The 27,999-nt window shown below is 36.3% G+C and overlaps 1 pseudogene; it reads left to right on the top strand.

The window, feature by feature from the left end:
- The first annotated feature begins 23,722 nt into the window (after positions 1–23,722).
- Positions 23,723–25,676, top strand: LOC110195887 (twinkle mtDNA helicase pseudogene; annotated as a pseudogene).
- The last annotated feature ends 2,323 nt before the right edge of the window (positions 25,677–27,999 follow it).

Here is a 27,999-nt window from a genome sequence, read left to right as displayed (position 1 = left end):
TGGTCATTGGTTGCAGCTCAATGGAAATATGCAATGAAATTTTTAAAATAAGCTTACAATCAATTTGTTAACAAAATATAACAGCAAAGCATAAGAAAAATTAATTTCTGATTCAAGATTATCACAAATCAATGAGAAGTTATAGAAAGCAAAATTTTAAAAATCACTAAATATCATACTTAAAGATAAGTGTACACTGATGATATAGTAAAAATATTGTTACTGTCATTTAATATTTTTAAGCAGCTAGACTGGCTCCTTTAAATCTTCATACATATGCTGGTAGGTGCTGCAAGCTTTAGCCATATCATGAATTTAAAAACAACTTTGGTTGACTAAGTCATTTTAACTATTATAAATACCTAAATTAACTATAAAGCACATATGATGAAGACACTATCTGCATCCAGAGAAAGAACTGATAAACAGAAATATTTATAGAATGATTTTATATATATGTGTGTGTATATATATATATATATATATGATGTATATACATATATATACATGCATACATACATATTTGTCTACATTTCACGTTTGAGAAAACTGAGGCAGACAAGTCAAGTGACTTGCCCACAGTCACACAGCTAGTATCTAAGGCCAGATTTTAACTCGAGTCAGAACTTCTGACTCCAGGTCCAGGGCTCTATTCACTTTGCCATCTAAGTGCCTTACTAGAACCAGCAAAGGAGACTGAGAAGTGGTCAAGCGGTAGAGAAAAGACCAAGATGGGGTGGAGCCAAGATGGTGGAGTAAAAGCAGTGACATGCTTTTATTGATTTATTGATTTACTGATTTATAAATATTAGATAACTAAATATTGATTTATAAAAGAATACTCATCTAACATTCAAAGAAAATTTTAATATTGCATAATTTTTTTGCAAAGACAATGAAAGGATGAGTAAAATAATCTGAATCAGTCAATAAACAACTTAGCACAATCATCTCATTTATCATTTACATAATACTAACATTTGTAAAGAATATATATATATAATCTTATTTGATCCTCAAAATAACCTTGTAAGGTAGATGTTATTATTATTTCAATTTTACCAATAAGGAAATTGAGGTTGAAGTGGTTAAACAACTTTCCCAGTTTCATAGTGTATGTGGCAGAATTTGAACTCAGAACTGTAAAATCCAAGTCTAGCACTCTATGCACTATGCTACTGAGCTGCCTAAGTACTTATGATGTGACAGACATCCTACTAAGGACTGATAAAAAAAAAAGCAAGGAGTCACCACTGCCCTGAAAGATCTTACATTCTAATGAGAGATATCGAATATACATAAATCAAGATAAATAAATGAATAGTTAAAATAAATGAATGAAGGTTTGCCCTAAGGAGAAAGCACTGGCTAGCATGGAGCTTGAAGAGAGGGTGTTAGTGGACAGAAAAGGTGACCTGGGAAAGGTCTTTTCAAGAGTTTGTGCTTCATCTATTTATCAAAGGATACCAGGGATTGAAAAGCATTCCCAATACAGAGAATAGTCAATAGAAAAGCGTGGGAAATGAAATGTCACACGTGAAACAAATAATAACTTTAATAAAGTAGCAGAATATAAAACAAACTCAGGATCATAAACTTTACTTTATATTGTTGACAAAATCCAAAAGTACAAGGAATCTATTCAAAGTAATTACAGAATATATCAAATATCTGGGAATCCATCTACCAAAACACACATGGGAACTAAAGCTGCAAAGGAGACTTGTAGTTGGAGGGGAAACTGGGCAGGTGGTAAGTAACATTTGAACCTTACTCTCATCAGAATTGGATCAAAGAGGGAATAGCAAACACTCAGTTGGGTATAAGGAATTAAAAGGTGAAAGGAATAAAAGAGGGGCTTGGCTGATAGAAGAGGGTGTAGACTGGGGGTAAGTATTGGTCAAAATAAGCCAAAGGTAAAAGAGGCACAAAAATCAACTGAAGAATCTACTTAAAAAGTAGAACTGGACAAATAGAAAAAGATGTACAAAAATTCACCAAAGGTAAGAATGAATTAAAAAGAAAATTGACCAAATGGTACAAATGGAGGTACAAAAGTTCACCAAAGTAAATTATTCCTTGTAAGGCCCAGAATCCCCCTGCCTGGGAAATCCTGTACCTCCCCCTATAAGAGTGGGGTGTTCTTTTTATAGAAAAGGAAGAGGCCAAAGAGCTGTAGATTAAGCTGTAGCAGCTTAATCAATCATTATAAATACTTGCAAACAGGGGCAATCTTTAGTCTGGGGCAACAGCCAGACAGTTCTGTGGATCTCCACCAAGAACCCCCAAAAATCACTGGGGTAATTGTAGAAAACAGTCAAAGTCAGGAGGAGCTGGAGAGTGCATCACTAATGATAGGTAAATATTTTTGGTTTTCTGTTTAGTAATGAGCTAGGGAGTTAAGCCAATGTTATGTCCAAACATAAGTTTGTGTATGGATCATGTACCAGCCACATATGGGTCACAATACTTTTATTGTGGTTTTCATAGGTCATAGTATCTTAAGTTTTGACTTAGTGTCTACAATATAATTTAAACAGGTCACCATGTTTGGATTTCCACCTTTCACAGAGTTTAATTTTTTTAATGGCTTTTCACTTATTACTGTATTTTATGGCTTTTCCCCAATACAAATGCTACATTCCTTAAAAATTAGAATTGGGAAAGTGAAATTAATGACTCCATGAGACATCAAGAAACAATAAAACAAAGCCAAAATCATTAAAAAATAGATATTTCATTGGAAAAACAACTGATGTGTAAAATAGATTGAGGAGAGATCATTTAATAATTGTTGGACTATCTAAGAGCAGACACTCATTCCCCCCTCCAAAAAAAAAAGAGACTAGACAGTGTATTTCAAGAAATTATCATGGAAAACTGCCCTGATATCCTAAAACCAGAAGAGGAAATAGAAACTGAAAGATTCTACCAATCATCTCCTGAAACAGATCCCAAAATGAAAACCCCTAGGAATCATAGCCAAATTCCAGAGCTCCCAGTCCAAGGAGAAAATAATACAAGCATCAGAAAGAAACAACTCAAATATTGTGGAACTACAGTCAGAATAACATAAGATTTAAAAGCTTCTATATTAAAGGATTGAAGGGCTTGGAATATGATATTCCAGAGAGCAAAGGAGCTAGGATTACAACCAAGAATCACCAACCCAGCAAAACTGAGTATAATTAAGAGGCAAAAATGGATATTTAAGGAAAGAGATATTTTTAAGCATTAATGTTGAAAAGACCAGTGCTGAATAGAAATTTTTATTTTCAGATACAAGACTCAAGAGATGCATAAAGGGGGACGGAGCCAAGATGGCAGAGTAAAAGCAGTGACTTGCTTAAGCTCTCCGCCAAACCCCTCCAAATAACCATTAAAAATGGCTCTAAACAAATTCTAAAACAGCAGAACCCACAAAAGACAGAGTGAAACAAATTTCCAGCTCAAGATAACCTGGATGGTTGATCAGAAAGGTGTACCGCACTGGGCTGGAAGAGGAGCACAGTTCAGTGTGGGAGTGCAGGCCACAGTGAATCTGGCACAGGATTGATTTGCAGACAGCTGTGGTGGTTTCCAGACTTCTCAACCCATGAATGCCAAAGACAACTTAGAAGGTCAGTAGGAAAAGTTCGTGTCTGCAGTGAGAGAGAGAAGTGCCGGGTTCCAGCCCCATTCCCTGAGCATGGCCCCAGGGTGGCAGCTGCCTCCTGAGCTTCCAGCCCACAGAGTGAGGGGGAATAGAGTGGCTGGTCAGAGGAAGATTGCAGGGATCTCTTTGCTGGTGCAGGATTCCCTTGCTTTGCCCATGCTTAGATCTGGGTCACAGTTCTGGGTGGCAGTCCTGAGGCTAGGAGGAGCGCTGGTGTGGTGGAGCTTATAGTGCTTGTGCGGAGAGAGCCATCCTCAAAGTTCCAAGAAAGAAAAGAGTGCTTGTAGTCATTCATAGACCTGAGCACAGGACAGGAAAGTAGTAAACACCTTGCCCTTGATCATAGCACTTTAGAAGAATGAAAAATTTTCAGATCCCTAGAAGTATCTCTGAAAACAGCTGCACAAAATCCCTGAAGCTTGGGGCAGTACATTCTCCACACTGGAAGCAGACTCCTACCTTAACAAAGAGTTTATAACTCAAGTAAATGGAAGGGATCATGAGCAAGCAGCACAAAAAGAATTAGACCATAGAATCTTTCTTTGGTAACAAAGAAGATCAAAATATACAACCATAAGAAGACAACACAGTCAAAGCTCCTACATCCAAAGCCTCTAAGAAAAATATGAATTGGTCCCAGGCCATGAAAGAGCTCAAAAAGGATTTTGAGAAGCAAGTAAGAGAAGTAGAGGGAAAAACTGAGAGTGATGTGAGAAAATCATGAAAAACAATTCAACAGCTTGCTAAAGGAGACCCAAAAAAATACTGAAGAAAATAACACCTCAGAAAATAGCCCAACCCAAATGGTAAAAGAGGTACAAGAAGCCACTGAGGAAATGAATGTCTTAAAAAGCAAAATTGTGCAAATGGAAAAGGAAGTCCAAAAGCTTACTGAAGAAAATACTTCCTTAAAAATTAAAATGGAGCACTTGGAAGCTAGTGACTTTATGAGAAATTAAGAAACTGTAAAACAAATCCAAAAGATTGAAAAAATAGAAAACAATGTGAAATATCTCATTGGAAAAACAATTGGCCTGGAAAATAGATCCAAGAGAGAGAACTTAGAAAGTATTGGACTATCTGAAAGTCATAATCAAAAAAAGAGCCTAGACATCATTTTTCAAAAATTATCGAGGAAAATTGCCGGGATATTTCAGAATCACTGGGAAAAACAGAAATTGAAAGAATCCACTGATCACCTCCTAAAAGAGATCCCCAAAGGAAAACTCCTAGGAATATTGTAGCCAAGTTCCAAAGTTCCCAAGTCAAGGAGAAAATATTGCAAGCAGCCAGAAAGAAACAATTCAAATATTGTGGAAACACAATCAAGATGACACAAGATTTAGCAGCTTCTACATTAAGGGACCACAAGGCTTGGAATATAATATCCCAGAGGGCAAAGGAGATAGGATTCCAATGAAGAATCACCTATCCAGGAAAACTGAGCATAATGCTTCAGGGGGGAAAATGGATATTCAGTGAAATAGAGGACTTTCAAGCATTCTTGATGAAAAGACCAAAGCTGAATAGAAAATTTGACTTTCAGATACAAGACTCAAGAGAAATATGAAGAGGTAAACAGGAAAGAGAAATCATAAGAGGCTTATTAAGGTTGAACTGCTTACATTCTGTATAGAAAGATGATATTTGTAACTCACGAGTTCTTTGTCAGTATTAGGGTAGTTGGAGGGAAAAATTATATGTATGTTTTAGATAGATAGATGGATAGATAGATAGATAGATAGATAGATAGATAGATAGATAGATAGATAGACAGACAGATAGATATATGGCACAGGGTGAGTTGAAGATGAAGGGGTGATATCTGGAGAATAAAATTAAGGGGTGAGAGAGGATTATACTGGGAGAAGGAGAAAGGGAGAGATAGAATGGGTTAAATTTTCTCACATAAAACAGACAAGAAAAGGCTTTTACAATGCAGGGGAAATGGGGGAAGGTGAAAAGGAATGAGTGAATCTTATTCTCATTGGATTTAGCTTAAGGAGGGAATAATACACACACTCAACTGGATATGGAAATCTATCTTACCCTACGGGAAAATGGGGAGGAAGGGAACAAGAGAGCAGGGGGATGATAGAAGGAAGGGCAGATTGGGGGATGGGTAATCAGAAGCAAACACTTCTGAGGAGGGTCAGGGTCAAAACAGAAAATAGAATAAATGGGGGGTGGGATAGGATGAAGGGAAATATACTTAGTTTTTTCACAACATGACTACTATGAAAGTGTTACCTGTATCAAATTGCTTGCCTTCTCAATGAGGGTAGGTGGGGAGAGAGAAAGGGAGAAAATTAGGAACCCAAATTTTTGAAACAAAAGTTAAAAAAATTGTTTTCACATGCAACTGGAAAATAAGATGTACAGGAAATGGGGTATAGAAATTTATACTGCCCTACAGGGAAACTGAAGGCAAAGAGTATAAGAGAAGAGGGGAGAGATAGGAGAGAGGGCAGATTAGGAGAAGGTATATTCAGAATGCATGCCATCTTGGGGGGGGGATGAGATGGGAGAAAATTTGTAATTCAAAATCTTGTGGAAGTGAATGTTGAAAACTAAAAATAAAAGTAACAAAAAAAGATGCATAAAAATGTAAATTAGTAAAAAGCAATCACAAAGGTTCTATAAGATTAAATTGTTTACATTCCTATTTGGGAAAATTATACTAGTAACATATAGCTCCTAAGAACTTTATCACTAAAAAAATTAAATTAAATTACCTTAAGGGGTGAGAAAGAAAAATACACTGGGAGAAGTGGGAAGAGAAATGTAGAATGGGGTAAAATTTCTCACATAGAAAAGCTACAAAGGAGACATATGGTTGGAGGGGAAACTGGGGTGGTGGTAAGCAACATTTGAACCTTACTCTCATCAGAATTGGATCAAAGAGGGAATAGCAAACACTCAGTTGGGTATAAGGAATTAAAAGGTGAAAGGAATAAGAGAGGTGCTTGGCTGATAGAAGAGAGTGTAGATTGGGAGGAAGTATTGGTCAGAATCAAAGCACTTTTGAGAAAGGACAGGGTGAAAAGTGAGAGAGAAGAATAAATGGGGAAAATTGGATGGAGGGAAATACACAGTAATTATAACTGTGAAGGTTAATGGGATGCATTTACCCGTAAAATGGAAACAGCTAGAAGAGTGGATCAAAAACCAGAACACCACAAGGTGTTTTCAAGAAACAAACTTGAAGCAGAGAAACACATGAGGAGTAATATATGAATCTATTATGCTTCAGAGGAAGTAAAAAAAAAAGTGAACAGACATAGAAGTAAAAAGAGATTTAATTAAAAGTAATAAGCCAGAAAATTACTTTTGCCAAAAGGTATCATAGACAATGAAGTAATATCAGTACTAAACACATATGAAACAAATGGTATAGTGTCTGAATTCCTAAAGAAAAAGTTAAATGAGTTACGGGAGGAAATAGACAGCAAAACTATACTCAGGGGTAACTCAAATTTCCCTCTCTCAGAACTAGAAAAATTTAACCAAAAAATAAACAAGAAGGAGTTAAGGAAGATGAGTTAGAAACAATAGACCTCTGAAGAAAACTGAATGGGAATAGAAAGGATTATACCTTTTCCTCAGGGATACATGGAACATACACAAAAATTGACCACATATAAAGGTATAAAAACCTCACAACCAAATACAGAAAAGCAAAAATGGTAAATGCATCCTTTTCAGAGCATAATACAATAAATATCACATTCAACAAAAGCCAGAAATATAAATGAAAAAATAATTCAATTAAAAATAATCTAATTTTAAAGAGTGAGTGGGTCCCACATGTACAAAAACTAGTTGTAGCAGCTCTTTCTGTTGTAGCAAAGAATTGGAAGTTGAGGGGATGCCCATCAATTGGGGAATGGCTGAACAAGTTGTGGTATATGAATGTAATAGAATACTATTGTGCTATAAGAAATGATGAGCAAACGGACTTCAGAAAAACCTGGAAAGACTTGTATGGACTGATGCTGAGTGAAGTGAGCAGAACTAGGAGAACATTGCACGCGGTAACAGCCACATTGTATGACTAACTTTGATAGACTTAGCTCTACTCAGCAATGCAAGGATCTAAGACATCTCCAAAAGTCTCATGATGGAAAATGATAACCACACATAGAAACAACTATGAAGTCTGAATGCAGATCGAAATATAACTATTTGCTCTTCTTTTTTCCTTCTGTTTTGCTTTGTTTCTTCCTTCTTGTGGTTCCTCCTATTGGTTCTAACTCTTCTTTACAACATGACTAATATGAAAATATGTTTAATAAGAATGTGTATGTAGAGCCTATCTCAGATTTCATGCCGTCTTGGAGGGGAAAAAAGGGAGGGAGGGAGGGAGGGAGAGAAAAAGTAAACCTCAAAAGCTTATGAAAGTGAACACTGAAAACTAAAAATAAATTAATTAATTTTTTAAAAAGAGCAAGTACGTCCATCCCCAGGATTTGAAAATCTCTTTTTGTGTCTCCCTCTGCTGAGCTGTATGGACAAATGATTCATTATGACTTCTTTTTTTTTTTATTTTCCCTTGATAATTTGGTCTAGAAAATGCATTTTCTAGGTCTGTTTAGAACAGTTTTGTAGAGAGGAACTGTCCACACCACTTCCTATCATATGCCTTTTTGGCTCCACCTCCTTGCTTGTCCCCATATCACTTTTGGACACTTTCTAAGTGTTAAAAAAGTTTTTCCTGACATCAACCTCTTTGAAACTTTCACACTCTGAGGCCAAAAAGAGAATAAATTTGATCCCACTTCCACATGATATGCCTTCAAATAATTGAAAAGAGCTATTATATTCTCCTTCTTGAGTTTTGTCTTCTCCAGTATTAATATATCCCATTCCTTCAGTTGACATGTACATGATACAGACATCATTCATACCTCATGTGCTACTGTGCTTGGTTTCAACTCCAGAAACATCATGTCTTTCCAAGGGTAGCTTATAGCCTGAAATCTCATTGGCATGGAGATTGATACTCTTTGATACTCAATGCTTTCTCAGCACTCATAATTGCTTCTTTCCTCTGACTGGAGGGATTAAGAGTGGAGCAAAAAATAATAATTTCAAAGCCTTCCCTTTATAGAGCACATAAAACTTTCCAATTAATTTCATTTTTTATCAGCTGCTATACTTGGGTTTCACTCCATGAATATCATGCATGCTGCTAGGTACCCTCTGTCACCCCCCACTCTCCTGCTTTTCAACTTTTTTTTGTGTATTGTCTTCCCCCATTAGATTGTAAGTTCCTTGACAGCAGGGAATATCTTTTTTTCTTATTTGTGCCACCAACACTTATCACTGTCTGGCACATAATAGATATTTAAGTTCATTGACTATTAACTGATTGCCCTCTTCTGGACTATCTTCAGCTTATTAATGTTCTTCTTATACCTTGGCACCCAGAATTAAAATAATGCTTCAGATGAGGTCTGAAGAAGGTAGAATACAATGATACCATCACATCCCTATTCCTGGAAGTTATGCACTTCTTAATGTATCTCAATTTTATATTAGCTTTTTTGGCTACTATATTTCAATCTGGCAGGCCACAAAAATTGACAGATCTTTTACAGAAGAAGCAATAATCATTAAAACTATTTAGCACTGCTTATAAAATAACAAATGTTGATCTTTGGAGCAGATTAAATATACAAGACCCAAAAGCAATCAACATATTAGGATAGTGTTTGATAAAACAGACTCTATTTGGAAAATTGATGGGAAACCTAGTAAGTGATCCAGTAGAAATCAATTTCACACCAACATCTCATACCATATGCCACAATAAGATATAAATGGACATATGATCCTGATTTTAAAAGGGTTTTATCTGTAATAAATTACAGAATATAGGAAGGGAATATCTTTTGAAACTACAGACAGGGGGAAAATTCTTGACCAAACAAGGGATGACGAGGATCACGGAATATAAAATGGTTATTTTTTATTACGTATGATTGAAAAGGTTTTTTTTTTGGCAGAAACAAAATCAAAGCAATTACAATTAGAAGGAAGATAGTTAAATGGGGATTTTTCATTTTTTGCTGCTGATTTCTAAAGGTCTGATGTTCAAGACATAAAGGTAATTAATACAAACACATAAGAACAATAGCCATTCCCCCAACAGATATGAAAAAGATATGAAGAAATAGTCCTTAAAAAAAATAGTAAAGGCAAGCCAACAATAACCATATTTTTAGAATTTATTCAAAACATTAGTAATAAGAGAAATGCTAATCAAAACAATTCTGAGGTTCCACCTCCCACCAATTAGGTTGACAACGAACGCAATGCAAAAAAGGCAAATGGAAAATTCTGGAGGCACTGTAAAAGGATAGGCATGATAATTCTTTGTTGATGGCTATGTAAAAATGGTCTAATCTTTGTGTGATCTTTTAAACTTAAAGGGGTGAAGAGACCTAGAGTTACCATCGGCATCAGTAGCAATGTTCCCAGAGGAATGAGGACTGATGTCAGGATCTACTACTGATGTAAAGAGATACATAGAAGACAACAGGCATACTGAGATGACAAAGCTTTAGTGCTCCAGCAAAGCACTGACCTTTAAAGCCCAACATAGTTACATTTATGAGAATATTCATACAGACTCCACAAAAGGAGATGAAAACTTCCAATAATGAGGACCTGTGAGTTTGTACTTTAGCCACACAAGCTCTCTCAGTTTTAATGTAGCTTCCTCAGGGACTTCATATACAAAGAGAGAGTGTGCCCCTGGTATGGAGGATGTTTCTATACCAACAAATCTTTGTATATTGGCTTTGTAAATACTCTTTCTAAAAACCTAAAGAAAAGCCACTTGCTTAAAAGAAAATTCCACATTTTGATTTGATCCCAGAGAGCAGGGAAGACAGAACTCTGCTCCTGAGGTGGTGGTGCTGGTGGCAGTGGTGGTGAAGAAAGAGGAGGAGAAGGAGGAGGAGGACCTGGTGTCAACAAAAAATGAAGAAAAAATAGAAATAAAAACAAGTTATTAATTACTTTTTAACCACTATACATTAACTTTCAAGAATAATTTAAGGTCACATTAATCTTTAACTACAAATAGCCCAGTTATCTAACAATAAATAGCCCAAATATCCCTCACCATTGCAAAGTGATTTATTTTCTAAAAATTGTTTAAAAAAATACAAAAGTCTACTTTCCTAACATTTTTGCATAAATAACATTTTGTTGCTTTATAATAACCACTTTGTCTGGTGCATTTAAAGGAGTGTATACTTAATAATATTTAAAATTCCACATCTTTTTATCTTCAGTTTATCACACCCTACTGTTTTATCATACATATAATGCTCTGAGAATGTGATTCCTTCAATAGTTCTTATGTAACTTGAATTATACATATATGTGTATATATATAACAGAACATAAAAATACACAGAGATGTCTAAAGCTAAGTAATATCTTCATGCAAATCCCTAGGTATATAGGGTATAAAATATCCCTATATGAAAACCAATCAAACAATGGATTTTTATAGAAACGAACTCTATATTAAATAACCCCTTAAAACATTATAATTAAAAGCTTACATTGCTTTAAGACAGACCACCACTAGAGGGCAACATTATCATAGGTGATAGATGTTGATCCACCTAAAAGTCTACTATGGAAAAGTTTTCTGTATGTATATCTAATATAAATTTATCTATCAAACATTACTATAAGCTCAATCACTAGGCTAAGGGTATAGACAAAACACTAAAGTACTTTCTAAAGTTTTATGTCTCAGGAAAATCTAACAGTAGATTTGATGGCTTCTAAATTGACAGCAATGTAGTTTACATATGTATGCAGCTTTTGTGGGAACTTATGTTCATTTCAATGATATGACTGGAAATTACTAGAAAAGATCTAATTCTTATGTACCTAAATTCTCCATTTAGTTGCAGAGAGTAACTGAATTTGGAAACTGAATCTGTGGCTTGTCATTAAGAAAGACAATGGAACAGCGTTGATAAATAATAGCTAACAATTTGTAACTATGCCCAAAGAGTTGTAAAGCTGTGTATATCCTTTGATCCAGCAATACCACTACAAGGCCTATACCCAAAGACAGTTCCCCTCCCCCTCCAAAAAAAAGGGATAAGAACCTATTTGACATAAACAATATGATTTTTTTAATTTGAAATTTTCCTTAATGGTACAAAAGCGCTCACTAAAATAACAACATTTTAGTGAGAGCAATGTGAGCAAATATATTTAATTTTTTTTAAATCCTTGTGCATATCCTCAGGGACAGGGTGTGCTTTATAAATAATTGCTTGTAACTATTCAGTTGTTTCATTAATTCAGTTAATTAATCAATCACCAGTTATCACCTCCAGGATTGGAGCATGCCTTTTGCTGCAGAGAGGTGATATTAGCAGGGAGAGAGAATTTTCTTTATGGTAACCAGAAGAATCTGTTTAGCTCAAAGAAAAAACTTTTTTGTAAAAAACCCTCTATTTTGAAAGTTTATAATTTAATGCATTTTCTAAAAGTTAGTGAAGTAATTACAATAGGAAAAAATGGAGTTCCAAAGCTGGTAGTCACAAAAGATTAAAAGTTCTAAAAAGGACTAATTCATTATTTCCTTTATGGAATTCTTTACAGATTTTGTAATGTTGTTAATTAAGTTTGTGGGTGTGTCTTAGTAGGTAAACTCCATAGTATTTTATACCGTCTGTAGTTTTAAATTGAATTTTTTAATCTCTTCTTGCACAGTTTTCTTGGTTATATATATAAATGCTGATGATGTCTATGGATTCATTTTATATTCTGAAAGTTTGCCAAAGCTATTAATTGTTTCAATTAATTTTTACATTGATTCTTCAGGGCTCTCTACATGTACCATTTCTAACTTACCCTCATTGCATATAATGTTTGTTTTTGCTTGTAGATGGATTCTACTTATCATTTCAAAAATAGCTTTATTGATTCCTTTGTTTTCTAGTCTTTTAAAGAGGAATAGGTATTATATTTTGTCAGAAGCTTTTTTTAGAATCATATAATTGTTTTGGTTATTAATATGGTCAATTATGCTTATATTTTTTCTAATATTGAACAATTCTTTCATTCCTGGTATAAGTCCAACCTGCTAATATTATATATATGTGTATATGTATATGTATATGTATATGTATATGTATATGTATATGTATATGTATATGTATATGTATATGTATATGTATATGTATATGTATATGTATATGTATATGTATATGTATATGTATATGTACTTGTATATGTACTTGTATATGTATATGTAGTTAGAATTTCTTTGCTATTACAGTATTTAATATGTCTATAGTTCCCTTCTTTGTTTTTGCTGATCCTGGTGAAAGTTTCAAAATCATATTTGTATCATAGAAGGAATTTGGTAGAACCCTTTAATTGTTTCTTTAAAAGAGTTTATATGCTACTAAAATTAATTGTTCTGTAAATGTTTGGTATAAATTGTTAGTAAATCTATCTAGTGGGCTTTTTTTTTAACTTGGGGAGCTCATTTATAGCTTGATTGACTTTTCTGTTTGTTTGAGTTTTTTAACTTTTAAAACTATTTGTTTTTAACATTATTTTCATTTAAATTTTTAAATATTTTATTTCCTCCATAACATATAAAAAACAAATTTTAACATTCTTTGTTTAAGTTTCAACTTCCAAATTCTATCTGTTCTTCTCACCCCCACCCTGGATGGTAAGCAAACTGATATAGGTTATACGTGTGCAATTATGTAAAACATTTCCATATTAGTCATTTTGTGCAAGAAAACAGGAAGGAAGGAAGGAAGGAAGGAAGGAAGGAAGGAAGGAAGGAAGGAAGGAAGGAAGGAAGGAAGGAAGGAAGGAAGGAAGGAAGGAAGGAAGGAAGGAAAGAAAGAAAGACAAATAAAGAGGTTAGAGGAGAAGGAAGGAAAGGAGTGTTGGGGGGGGATGGGAAAAGAAATCAGAGCTATAAAAGAAAGATTGGAAAGGGAATTAACAGTTTGGTATAAGAGGTAAAAAATCCTGCCATAGCAACAAATGCCCTAAAAATTAGGATGGACCAAGTTGAAATGAATGTCCATAAGATAATGAGAAATATGAAAACAAAGTCAAAAGACTGAAAAAATGAGGGAAATGTAAGTTGTCTCATAGCAAAAACCACTAACCTTGAAAATAGATTGAGGAAAAAAATTAAAAAGTATTGGACTAAAGAGCTGAGATATCCAATTTAAAGAAATCTTAAAACTCCTCAGGATCTCTTAGAATCAGAGGGGGAAAAAAATTGGAAAAAAAACTCTTGAAAGAAACTCCAAAACGAAGAGTCCCAGAAACATTAAAAGTCGGGTCAAATTTAAAAAAAAAAAAACTTCAAAAAGTTGTAAAGAAAGCACTCAAATAACTTAGAAGTCACTGTCAAAGATGATTTATCAGCCATAACTATAAAGAAACAGAGTTCAGAGTCTTCCTTAAAACGATAAGTAACATCTACATAAAACCATCAGCAAGCATTATATGTAATGGAGATAATCTAGAAGTATTCCCTATAAGATCAGGGGTGAAACAAACATGTCCATTGTCACCACTGTTATTCAATATTGTACTAGAAATGTTAGTTTTACAAATAAGAGGAGAAAAAGAAATTGAAGGATTAGAATAGGAAAAGAAGAAACAAAGCTATCACTCTTTGCAGGTGATGTGGTGATATACTTAGAGAATCCTAGAGAATCAAGTAAAAAACTACTTAAAATAATTAACAACTTTAGCAAAGTTGCAGGATATAAAATAAACCCACATAAATCACCAGCATTTCTAAATATTATTAACAAAGCCCAACAGCAAGAGACAGAGAAATTCCATTTAAAGTTACTGTAGACATTTTAAAATATATGAGAGTCTACCTGCCAAGACAAACCCAGTAACTATATGAACACAATTACAAAACACTTTTCACACAAATAAAGTCAAATCAAATACCACTTGTTCATGGGTAGACTGAACTCATATAATAAAAATGACTATTCTACATAAACTAATTTACTTATTCAGTACCACACCAATCAAACTACCAAAAACCTATATTATAGAACTAGAAAAAATAATAACAAAATTCATCTGGAAAAACAAAAGGGGCAGAATATCAAGGGAATTAATGAAAAGCAATGCAAGAGAAGGTGGCCTAGTCATACCAGATCTTAAATTGTATTATAAAGAAGCAATTAGCAAAACTACTTGGTACTGGCTAAGATATAGAGTGATGGATCAATGGAATAGGTTAGATCCACAAGACACAATAGTTGATGACTATAATAATCTACTATTTGATAAACCCAAAGACTCCAGCTTCTGGGATAAGAACTCACTGTTTGGTAAAAACTGCTGGGAAAACTGGAAAATAATAGGGCGGAAACTAAGCATAGACCAACATCTTTGCCTTATACCAAGATAAAGTCAAAACACATACATGATTTAGATGTAAAGGCTGATACTATAAGCAAACTGGGACAGTAAGGAATAGTTTACCTGTCAGATTTATGGAAAATGGAAGAAATTATGACCAAACAAGAAATAGAGAACGTCATGAAATGCAAAATGGATAATTTTGATTACATTAAATTGAAAAATTTTTGCACAAAGCCAATTCAACGAAGATTAGAAGGGAAGCAGAAAATTGGGAAATAATTTTTAACCTTTATCTCTGATAAAGGCCTCATTTCTAAAATATATAGAGAACTGAATCAAATTTATAAGAATACAAGTCATTTCCCAACTGATAAATGGTCAAAGGATATGAACAGGCAGTTTTCAGATGAAGAAATTAAAGCTATCTATAGGCATATGAAAAAATGCTCTAAAGCACTAATAATTAGAGAAATGTAAAACAAAACAACTCTGAGGTACCACAACACACCTATTAGATTGGCTAACATGACAAAACAGGAAAATGATAAATGTTAGAAAAGATGTGGGAAAATTGGAACACTAATGCATTGTTGGTGGAGTTTGAACTGATCCAACCATTCTGGAGAACAATTTGGAACTTACAAAAGGCTATAAAACTGTGCATACCCTTTGACCCAGCAATACCACATTTAGGTCTGTATCCAAAAGAGATCATAAATATGGGAAAAGGACCCACATGTATAAAAATATTTATAGCAGGTCTTTTTGTGGTAGCCAAGAATTGGAAATTGAAGGGATGTCCATCAGTTGGAGAATGGCTGAACAAGTTGTAGTATATGAATGTAATGGAATACTATTGTGCTATAAGAAATGATGAACAGGCTGACTTCAGCAAAACCTGGAAAGACTTATATAAACTGATGCTGAGTAAAGTGGCAGAACCAGGAGAACACTGTACACAGTAACAGCCATATTATGCAATGACCAACTTTGATAGACTTCTCTCTTCTTAGCAATTCAAGGATCTAAGACAACTCCAAAAGACTCATGATGGAAAATACTGTCCACATCTTGAAAAAGAACTGTGGAGTCTGACTGCAGATCAAAGCATATTATTTGCTCTCTCGCTCTCTCTCTTGCTCTAGCTCTTGCTCTCTCTCCCTCTCTCTTTCTTGTTTCTTCTTTCTCATGGTTTCTCCAATTGGTTCTAATTCTTCTTTACAACATGACTAATGTGAAAATAGGTTTAATATGAATGCATATGTCTAGCCTACATCAGATTGCACTTCATCTTGGGGTGGGGAAAGACTTCTAGACCTCTTTCAAAAGAAAGAGGTTTAATGAGACAGATTCTGAAATCACTTTCACTTTTTAAATTTTTTTATTCTATTTTGTCTTTATTGTTATATAATTGTAAAAATTAAGTGAAGAATAATTTTGCATTAACAAAATTTTACACGACCACATTTTCTTGAGTGTTTTTGAAGAGGAAACAAAGTGTACAACTGAAGAGGTTTACAAGTCTTCTGAACTTCTTAGAGAAATAAGAAATTGGTTGAAGAAGGAACTTTTTAAAGGGTGTATAGAATAAGACTAGGAGGGGGGAACAGATAAAGGAAGGGATTTTGGAGGGTGGGTGAAATAAGGAATAGGAGAGTAAGGTGAAAAGATAAGGTAACACGGATAGGGTAAAAAGAGAGGCTGAGAAGAAAAATAATGAAGAAAAATAAGTTGGAGCAAAATTCACAAATATTAATTAGAATTTCTCCAGTTGATAAATGGTCAAAGGATGTGAACAGGCTGCTTTCCAACGCAGAAGTCAGAAGAACTTACAGTCATACTAAAAATGCTCTAAATCATTATTGATTACAGAAATGCAGATTAAAACAACTTTGAGATACAATTTTATACATACCAGATTGGCTAAAATGATAAAAGGGGAAAGTGACAAATGTTGGAGATGATGTAGTAAAATTGGGACACTAATTTGTTTGTGGAATTGTTAAATGAACCAACCATTTTGGAAAGCAATCTGGAATTATGTGTAAAGAATTTGGGCATAATAAGAGAACATTTTTACAGTAACAGCAATATTGTTTTTAAAATGACTTTGAGTGAATAAATTATTTTGTTTATTATAAATACCCAAATTAACTGTGAAGGACATTTGAAGAATGATGCCTTCTGTATCCAGAGAAAGAACTAGAAGTGTATATGGATTAATTTATACACACACACACACACACACACACACACACACACACACACACACACACCTATTTGTGTATAATAATAGCCATCTCTGGGGCAGGGCTAGAGGGAAGAAAAAATATAAATTACATGATAATTTTGTTCTATATTTGAAAGGAATAGCAAGTTGTGCATAGTAGATTTGCAGTTTTGTGTATTTTCATGTATTGATATATCTTTTCATTGCAGTATTATAAAATGCTTATTTTATTCCATAAATTAAGAAAATTTGGTCTCCAACACTTATTATGTGACCCTGGGCAAGTCACTTAACCCTGTTTACCTCAGTTCCTCATCTGGAAAATGAGCTGGAAAGGAATATGGCAAACTACTCCAGTATTTTTGTAAAGAAAACTCCAATTGGGTCATGAAGAATAGGACGTGATTGAAATGACTGAAAAACAAAACATTCAATAAAATATGGTCACATACAACTTTGTTAATGCAAAATTATTTTTTGCTTAATTTTTACAATTATACAACAACAAAGACAAAATAGAATAATAAAATTTAAGAAGTGAAAGTGATTTCAGAATCTATCTCATTAAACCTCTTTTGCAAACAAGGAAGTGAAATCTAAAGAAGTAAAGAGATTTTTCTAAGGTAACACAGATAGTAGGAGACCTAGAATTGGTAAATAAACACATAGAAAGTAGTTTGGGTACTTCAAGAAACACTAGCAAAAGCAAATCTTACTTTATTATCATATAGCCATTTTCTCTAATCTTTTCCTGATTAGAAGCTATTTTGATTAATCCAAAAGGATGAGAAGGAGGATTTGGCAATGCAATTCACTTAAAGGAGGAAAAAAGATTGCCACCTACCTTCTTACTACAGAATCTTCAAAGGCACAGCTTAGAGTCTGGAAAAGGTAAGGCTTGAAGATTGACTGAAAGACTGCTGGTAACCTTTACTATACAAGTATGATTTTTGTAAAGGGTGGCAGTTAAGCAAAGCTACTTCTGGAACTCAAAACACTTAACCAAATAAGTTAAACATCAGACATAAAAACTAGGTTGTTTTTAGCTAAACATAAGGTTTCAAGAAGATCAATTTCACATTGTTTTCCAATAAGATAGTATGGGTTTGAGCAAAACATACATGTCTATCAACATACAAAGAAATACAAACATATATAAATACATACGTATATACACAGTGTAAATGTAATCTCAATGGGAAAGCACTAGCAGTGTTTGAATGGAGTAAATGGAATGACTGGAAAAGACTTCCTGAATTAAACAGAATTTGAACTGGGTCTTGAAGGAAGTGAGGGAAATCAAGAGGTGGAAATGATATGGAAAAGCATTCCAGACATGAGGAATAAAGTATCTTTCATAACATAGATAGCATTATAAAATAGAAAATGAATAATTTTGATTATATTAAACTAAAAAGATTTTGCACAAACAAAAGCAATGCAACCAAGATTAGAAAGAAAGCAGAAAGCTAGGAAACAATTTTTACAGCAAATATCTCTGATAGACTTCATTTCTCAAATATATATAGAATGGAGTCAGATTTACAAGGGTAAAAGTTATTCCGTAATTGATAAATGGCCAAAGGATACGAACAGGTAGTTTTCAGATGAAAAGAAAATAAAGCTATCTATAGACATATGAAAAAAAATGCTCTAAATCACTATTGATTAAAGAAATACAAATTAAAACAACTCTGAGGTGCCACCTCACACCTATCAGATTGGCTAATATGAGAGAAAATGGGAAATGATCAATATTGGAGAAGATGTGGAAAAATTTGGATGTTAATGCATTGTTGGTGGAGTTGTGAACTGACCCATCCCTTCTGGAGAGCAATTTGGAACTATGCCCAAAGGATAATCTAACTATGCTTACTCTATGATCCAGCAAACCACTATTAGGTATGTATCCAAAAAGAAATCATAAAAAAGAAAAAGACTTACATGTACAAAAATATTTACAGCAGCTTGTTCTGTGATGGCAATGAACTGCAAATTGAGGGAACTGTCATCAATTGGTAAATGGCTGACCAAGTTCTGGTATACGAATGCAATGGAATACTATTATGCTATAACAAATGATGAGCAGAAGAATTTAAGAAAATCCTAGAAAGATTTATATGAACTGATGTTGAGTGAAGTGGGAAGAACCAGGGGAACATTGTACATAGTAACAGTAATATTGTGCAGTGATCAACTATGATTGACTTGTCTCTTCTTAGCAATACAATGATCCAAGACAATTCCCAAACACTCATGATGGAAAATGCTATCCACATCCAGAGAAAGAACTGATGGAGTCTGAATGCAGACAGAAACATACTAGTTCCATTTTTTGTGCTTTTTTTCATGTTTTTCCCTTTTATTCTCTTTCTTCTTTCACAACATGACTAATGTGGAAATATGTTTAACATGATTGCACATGTATAGCTTATATCAGATTGCTTGCTATCTTGGAGAGGAGGGAGGGGGAAAATTTTGGAACTCAAAATCTTATAAAAATGAATGCTGAAAATTATCTTTACGTGTATTTGGGGAAAAAAATAAAATACTCTCTCCTCACCTCTGGCTTGTAGAAACCCTGGCTTCCTTCCAAACAAAGTTCAGATGGCCCTCCAATAAAATGCTTTTCTTCATCATCCTAATGATCAATATCTTCTACAATCAATCAATCAATCAATAAACATCTATTTAGTGGCTACTATGTTGCAGGCACCCTGGTCAGTGTGGAACTGGCCATGGAGGGTCCAATTCTGAGAGTATGCTCAGGCGACCCAGGTAGATTTTTTTGGCCAACGTGCCAAAAGGTACATGATGATATATAATGGAGGCTCTCTCTACTTTCCAGCATGTAGAGATATTCTGTGACTCTTTTCCAGTCTGCTTACTTTGTGGTGAAGAAAACTCTTAATTGGATGCTGTCAGAACTGAGTATGCATACAAAAGGTACTAATGAGCAAATCTCTTTCTTAATGATATGCAAATTAAAACTTACTGTTGACCTCATTGTTGGAGAAAAGACACAAGCCCTTCCAATCTGGATGTCATGTTCCTGGAACATATGATGGCTATGTAGCTTCTGTCCCTATTAAATCTAATCTTTCCTGCTTTTGAGTGAATGGGGACTGCAGGCAGAATGACCTTGTGAGCTCTGAAAGATCAGAAGTATCTACAGAGTTTGCCAACAGTCATTGATGTTCCAACAGCCATAATGGAGCAACCAGTTTGACCCCATCCATCAGTGGATCAACACAACATCTTAGACACTATGTACTGAAAGAAAAGGAATAACTTGCCCATTGGCTATAACAGAATCAGAAATTACCTTGGCAAGGCAAATGAACTTTAAGTGTGAAACCATTGTCCCTAGGGAGCATGGTGGTAGCAGGGAGAGGCTCCTGGTTCAAGAGAGGAAGTGGAGTCCAAGATTGAGCAATCAAAGACCATGCTAAAGTCAGGAACCTGGAAGACAGACTGAATAGAAATAGGGAAACTGAGTGGAAGGAAAGGGGTTAAAGGAAGATATAATTATTTTATTTTAGAAATGTTGAGTTTAAGATATTCTAGGATATAGCTATACCTTTTAAGATACATCTGTACTTATCTGGGCAGCTAGGTAGCACAATGGATAAAATTTTGGACCTGGAATCAGGAAGACTTATCTGGCCTGCCTGACACCTAATAGGTGTGTGACCCTGGGCAAGTCATTTAACTCTGTTTGCCTCAATTTCCTCATTTGGAAAATAAACTGGGAAAAGGAATGGCAACCCACTCCAGTATCTTTTCCAAGAAAACCCCAAATGGAGAAACAAAGAGTTGGACATGACTGAAATCACTAAATATCAACAAATACTTTTCTAATCTTGAAAAACAGCTGTAATCAAAGAACCCAAAGTATCGCCATGCTATACTTTCAAAAGTGATAAACAGTTTTATTTTTATAGAACCTAGAGAAAGGGAGAGAAAATCCCTAGCTATTAAGAGACTGTACACTTCATCCATTTCTTTTCAGTATCTTTTGCTGTATATTCATTCAGGTCTGTAACTGTGAATGCCCCCGCCCCAAATTCTGTCCTGGGCCTCTTCTCTTCTCCCTTTATTCAACTTTGTTTGATGATCACATCATCTCCAATAGATTCAATGATCACCTCTATGCAGATAATTCTTGGATCTGTTTATCCAGCCCTAACCTCTCTTCTGACTTTCAATCTTTCATCTCTTTTATATCTCAACCTGTAGAAATATCAAACTCAATATATATAAACTGAACTCATTATCTTTCCCCACCCCAAACCCTTCTCTCTTCCAAACTATTACTGTGAGGAGCACCATGATCCTCCCAGTTACCAAGCTCACACAACTAGGTGACTTCACTCCCCCATTTTCCCGTATTCAATCTGTTTCCAAGTCTTGTTGATTTTACCTTTGCAGCATCTCTCTTACATGAACCCTGTTTCTCCTCTGGAACTGACATCATTTGAGGCATACTCTTATCACCTCACTACTGGACTACTGCAATAGTCTTTTGGTTGGTCTCCCTGCCTCATCTGTCTAGTCCAGTCCATCCTCAACTGAGCTATCATATAGGTCTACCTAAAGCACAGGTCTGATGTCAGACCCTCCCCTATACCACATTCACAATCACATACCACAACTTGTTCAGCCATTCCCCAACTGATGGGCATCCCCTTGATTTCTAATTCTTTACCTCCAGAAAAGAGCTGCTATAAATATTTTTGTACATATAAGTCCTTTTCCTTTTGTGTTTTTTTTTAATCTCTTTTGGGATACAGACCTATTAGCGGTATTGCCAGGCCAAAGGGTATGCATGGAATTATGAATTTAAAATCAGAAGACCTCAACTTAAGTTAAAGCTTCCATTACTGGGTGTATCAGGTATAGACACTGTACAACCGGTTCAGAATGATCTCATCAAAACAGGGGGATGGACAATGCTAAGGAAGATTTCCACATTTCTGATTGTGGTGGCCATTTTTGCCCCTGGGGTATTAGAGAGTAGTAAACTCTCTGTTGTCACTCAACAACTAGAGACATACATGAATATATTTCATGTCTTTCAGAACTGTTCCCTGAAAACAGTAATGGAATATGATTTGTAGAATTTTCATGGGGCAGGGCCAATTTGGATCCAGACTTCAGACTTATGTGGGCATTTATAGAGCCTGCTTCTGAAATCTATGGAATTCAGGGGCCTAGCTCTCACTTCAGGCCACATGCAGATATTCTGCAACTGTTTTCTGGCCACAAAATGTATGCAGCCCCTGGGATTCCCATTCTGCAGCCAGTGCCCTCTGCTGCACTCCAGAAAGTATCTCTAGTGCAGGCCCAGCCCTCAGCAGGCCCCAGGTAGCTGTTGCCTGGGGAGGTCCTGGTGCCCTTGCCAGTGCCTAGCATGGCAGTAGAGATGGTGGGGCATCTAGCTTCTGCCCTTGGTGAGCCTACCCTTCCCTGTTCTCGTTGAAGAAACGTATTAGCTCTGTAATCTTAGGCAAATTATCTTATCCCTGTTTGTCCCAGTATCCTGATCTGTAAAGAGAAAATAATAATGGTACCCACCTCTCAGTGTTGTTGTGAGGATCAAAGTAACATAATGATTGTGAAGTACTCAACACACAAGCACTGTAATATTTCTTTAATTGAATGTAATTATTCAATACCTGGTAATGCTAAACTGGGTTTAAAACGTTAAAAGTTATAGGATCAATGATTTTTATATGTGATAATTCAGAAATGTAATTAACTGAATTGATGTCATCTGAACTTTGTGTTATTCTTGCATTTCTAAATTCCTTATATTGTGAAATTTGAGAGACCATTGTGAAAGAAATGTTATTAGACAATACAACTTTTTTAATCTGGATGCTGTTACACATGAATTGGACTTTTAAAAGGATGTGATAAAAATAGATGTTTGAGAGTTTTGCTTCTGAGGTCAGGTACTGTAGCATGCAACTAGTTCCCACGTTGTTCGTGTGAGCATCCCGAGGCTTGGAAGGGAGGAGACCCTGCCAGATGTTTGGGCGCTCCCTTGAGAAGGCTCCTGGGGCCTTGCAGAGTGAGCAGGAGTAACTTGGAGAGCATCTTACCCATGGGAGGAAGGCCCCAAAGGAGAGAATGCGGTGGGACAGAGAACCCAGTGAGGATGGGGGCTGTAGGAAGGCCATGAGAGGTAGGATGCTGACTCAGGGGAAGGGGCCATCTTGGAGACCGGCCTGTGAAGGAATGGAACCTTACTAGGAATGGGCTATGGAAGGTGAGGGGTTCTGCGCCGAGCATGATGTCAGGCACACAGCAGGTGCTTAATAAATGCTTCTCGATTGTGTGTTGATGGTAGGCCAGTTTGGCTGAGGAACTCCATGTACTATCGCCCCTTTTCTCTCCTTCCTAGGAGCCAGGCTGAGATGTGGATCTCTCCCCAAAGTGGGTACTCCTTGCGGGCCCTGCTGATCCTTTAATGGCCCATAATGTGGAGGGGTTGCAGGGGCCTCCCCCAGGGAGGACCTCCCCATAGGCCCTATCATAAGGAGGTTATGCCAACCCCTGAAATCCCCATGGCACTTGTCACTGCAACTGAGATAAAGCAGTACCTCTGTGCCCAGGGCATCCCCTTCCAGGATGGGCCTAGCTGCCTGCTCACACCCAGCCCATTCCTGAGGCCCTGGGTGCAGAGGTAGAGAACTGGACTGAGGATAGCCCCCACAGTCTTTTCATTGGTAAGACCCCAGGCCACTTCTTTTGCACTGGCAGCCTGGCTGAGGGCAACTGGGAGGACTTCCAGGCATCTGTGGAGGGTGGTGCAGCTAGGTCCTGGGCTAGTGAGGGTAAAGGGAGTGAGACTGTAGACACCAACGTAATGATGCTCTGAGCATCTGGGATCAGGCAGCCACTTGCTGAACTTGCAGGCCAGGAAGAGATTCAGGTGGCCCAAACAATGTTCAATCTGGCAAAGGTGTCTGATGGCACACTGAAGCTCTTCAATGTGTGCTCTCTTCGAGCTGCCAGAAGCTTGGTCTTTCCATGATTTTGCCAGGGGGCTTGAGTCTTAGGGTACTGAAGCTGCTGAAGGGAGAAGGTCGAGGGGAGAGTGTCTGCTATGTGGAGACCGGTGCCTACCATAACCTATTTTGGCTGCCGCTGACCCACCTTCGAGATGGGGAGGTGGTATTGACCAGTCAAGAGCTGAATAGCCTGGCTTTGCATCAGGCCACAGGGCTGCCCACACTGGCACTACCCCGAGGGTTAGCTGGCTTGCCCCCATTCTACTCCTCTACCTAGAACAGTTTTGGCGAATTGTGCTCTGGCTGGGTGATGCCTTGAGGGTGTGGGAAGCTGCCAAATTGTTTGCCTGAAAGCTGAACCCCAAATAATGTTCCTTGGTTAGGCCAACCCCCTAGAAACTCTGACCTATGGCTTGAATCTGCAGAGACTACAGTCAGCCCTGCCCACTGGCCACTAGTCTATAGTGTCTTTCTGGCAACTGAGGGAAGAAGTCCTGAGAGAACTAGCTAAAGTGGAACAAGTGGCTGGAGTGTACTGGGGACACTTCCCTGACCTCAACCAACTTTTGAAGGGCCATCAAAAGGGCAAACTAACTGTCTTCACAGGACCAACAGGCAGTGAGGAGACAATATTCATTAGTGGATATGAACTGGACCTATGTACACAGGGAGTGAAGGCACTGTGGGGCAGCTTTGAGATAACCAATGTCAGTTGACCAGTGTCATGCTGACCCAGTTTGCCACAGGGTGGCTTGAGGAAAGGCTTGAAAAGTATGAGTGCATTGACTGCTTTGAGGACTTGGCACTATATTTTATGACTCTCCATGGGCAGCAGAATATCGGGACTGTGGTGGACACAATGTAACACGCTGTTTATGTCTATATCTGCCATGTGATCACGGACAACTTCCAGTTCATGATGAACTCTCTTCAGACAGGATTACAGCCCAAGACCAAATTGTAGGAGCCTTTCAGAAGTTTGCTGCAGACAACAATTGCCATGTGACCCTGGTCATTCACCCCCACAAAGAGGACAGTGACAACTGCAAACAGCATCTATCTTCGGTTCAGCCAAGGCCAGCCAAGAGGCAAACAACGTGTTGATCCTTCAGGACAAGAAGCTGGCAAAAGGTCCAGGGAAACACTACCTACAGGTGGCTAAGAAGTGTTTTGATGGGGAAGAGAATGTGTTCCCCCTGGAATTCAATAAGAGCTCACTGACATTCTTGCCCTCAGCCAAAGGCAAAGCCCACCTCAAGAAGGTCAAAGATGATAATGAACTAGACCCCAAAAAGCCTCCCTCTAGAAAATGGGGAGGCAGCAGAAGGACAAAGCAGCCCAAACCTCTCCCCCCTGACAACCATGGTGACAGCAGTGTGGAGGCTCACCTTTTGAGGTGAAATTCAGCTGTGAGCTCGGTGCCTTACCTTTGTGGGAATTGCTGAGCAGAAATGTCCCCCTCATGTGCCTTGGTATAGGAGTTAAGAGAGTTTGCAGTCCCAGGATAGAAGGCATGACCACAGGGCCATCTCCCAGGACAGGGTGTGATTCTAACTAGGTGGGCCCACAGAAAATTTTCCAACTTGTTAGGACCTTCCAGAACTTGTACTCAACTGGTATAACCTTTAATAACCCAGAATTGCCATCAAGACCTGATGGGGTATCATGATATTTAATAGGATTGCAAGACAACAATATGATTTCAAAATTTCACCTAAAGAAAATTATCATTATTCTATCATATGTGGAATAACTGCACAATAGTTTCCCATTGTATAGATAATGTAGTAGTTAGAGAGATATTTCTTCTTACCACTAAGTACTAAGGGACATAATTTAAATCATATTATAAATGAATCTGAAATATAATGAGGCACTTTGTAACATTTCAACAAAATGTTCATAAAGGTCAGTAATAAAGGAACAATTAAACATTATCATATTCTTTTAAAACTAATTTCCTCCTCTATCTCTATAGCTACAGAAAGAAAAATATAAGCATTTATCATGAAACCAATTAAACCAACAGACAGGTATTTATTTAAAGTGCCTAATAATCAAAGTGATATAAAAATAAACTTACCAGCTTAACCACCACATATTCATTTGTGTACAAACTTTTTTTCTTAAAATAAAACAAAACAAAACAAGAATGTCAGATTCTTCCAATGATTCATTTTCAAAGATATAGAATTAAAAACTTCTTAAGAAAGAAACTATATCATGTGCTCAAATGCACAACTGAATTTGCTGTTAAGCAAAAAACTTATGAATGAAGATTTAGGACCTATTATGAAGGTTCCATTGGATTCAAGTTACAAAATGATTTGCACAAGCAAATAAGGAATGTCACCTCACCCTCAATACAAAAGGAAAAGTTTTTTTCTCTGCTTTCTACAATATTTAAAATTAGCTTTAGAAAATGTAGTTAAATAGCAATAAATTCATGAATAAAGTGTTTCCAAAGGAGAATGTGTTGAGACAGCAAGAACACAAACAAGTTTGTTTACTATTATAGTCCTCACATTACTGTGGGCCAAATTATACTTAACATAGTAATGTGAAAAATTAAATGATAATAATTTTTAAATTTCTACAAACAAATATTTCAGGTGGCATACTTGGAGAAAAACTGAAATATAAATTCATTTTAGAATGTTACATTAGTCAAAAATCTGATGACTATTTTGAAATCTTGCAGTACCATTTTTTTTTCATTGAGCTATAGATAAGTTTCTCATAGAATCTATTTAAAGGCATTTGCTTACTGTAGGTAACTCACTTGTCATCTAGTCTAATGTGACCTTAAACAAAGTTTCCCTTCTCCAGTATCATTGACATGTGCCAGAGTTTAAGCAGCATCTCCAGCATCTAGCATAGTTTCTTGTACTTAGTAAGAACAAATTGCTGAACTGAATTTAATCCAGTGCTCTCCTGTAAAACCTCCAGCAAAGGAGAGCCCACTAAACCCCAGAGGCAGCTCACTCCACTTGTAGACAACTATAATTGTTAGGAAAATTTTTTCTTAGATCAAGCCAAACTCTGCTTCTTGACAACTTTTATTCATTACTTCTGGTTTTGCCCTCTGGAGTCAAGAAAAAAGTTTTTCTCATGATATTGGTCTCCTTTACAGGAGAGACCTTATATATCTTTTCTTTTCTAGGCTAAATTTCACCAGTTCCTTCAATAGATCCTGAGCACCCAGCTATGGACATGCTATAGCTCCACCAATATCTTTCCTAAAATCTGGCAACCAGAACTAAACACAATTCTTGAGATATAGTCTGAATTTGGCAAAGTACAATAGGACCATGTCCTCTTATGCCCCTGTTAGTGTAATCAAATATTGCCTTAGATTTTTTGGTTTCACTACCATGTTATATAAAGTTTGTTTATGTTGAACTTAGAATCCACTAAAATATCAACATATTTTTTATACTTGAACTGTTGTCTAGCTATACCTCTCACATCCTGTATTTGTGCAGTTGATTTTGTAAATTGATGTATAAGATTTCTACTTTAGTAGGGACAAATTTAATCTCATTAGATTGTGATCTTTGATCTAGCCTGTGGGAAAAAGGATCCAAATCAGCTGCCCATATAGGCTGATACCATGGAATGATCCCCTGGAATATTCACCAAACATAGAGTGAGCATCTGTTGTATGTGAGGCATTGTGC

This window comes from Phascolarctos cinereus, unplaced genomic scaffold (assembly GCF_003287225.1).
Source record: "Phascolarctos cinereus isolate Bilbo 61053 unplaced genomic scaffold, phaCin_HiC Scaffold_4;HRSCAF=312, whole genome shotgun sequence".
In the NCBI taxonomy this organism is placed as follows: Eukaryota; Metazoa; Chordata; class Mammalia; order Diprotodontia; family Phascolarctidae; genus Phascolarctos; species Phascolarctos cinereus.
This window is presented reverse-complemented; position numbering and strand designations above follow the sequence as displayed.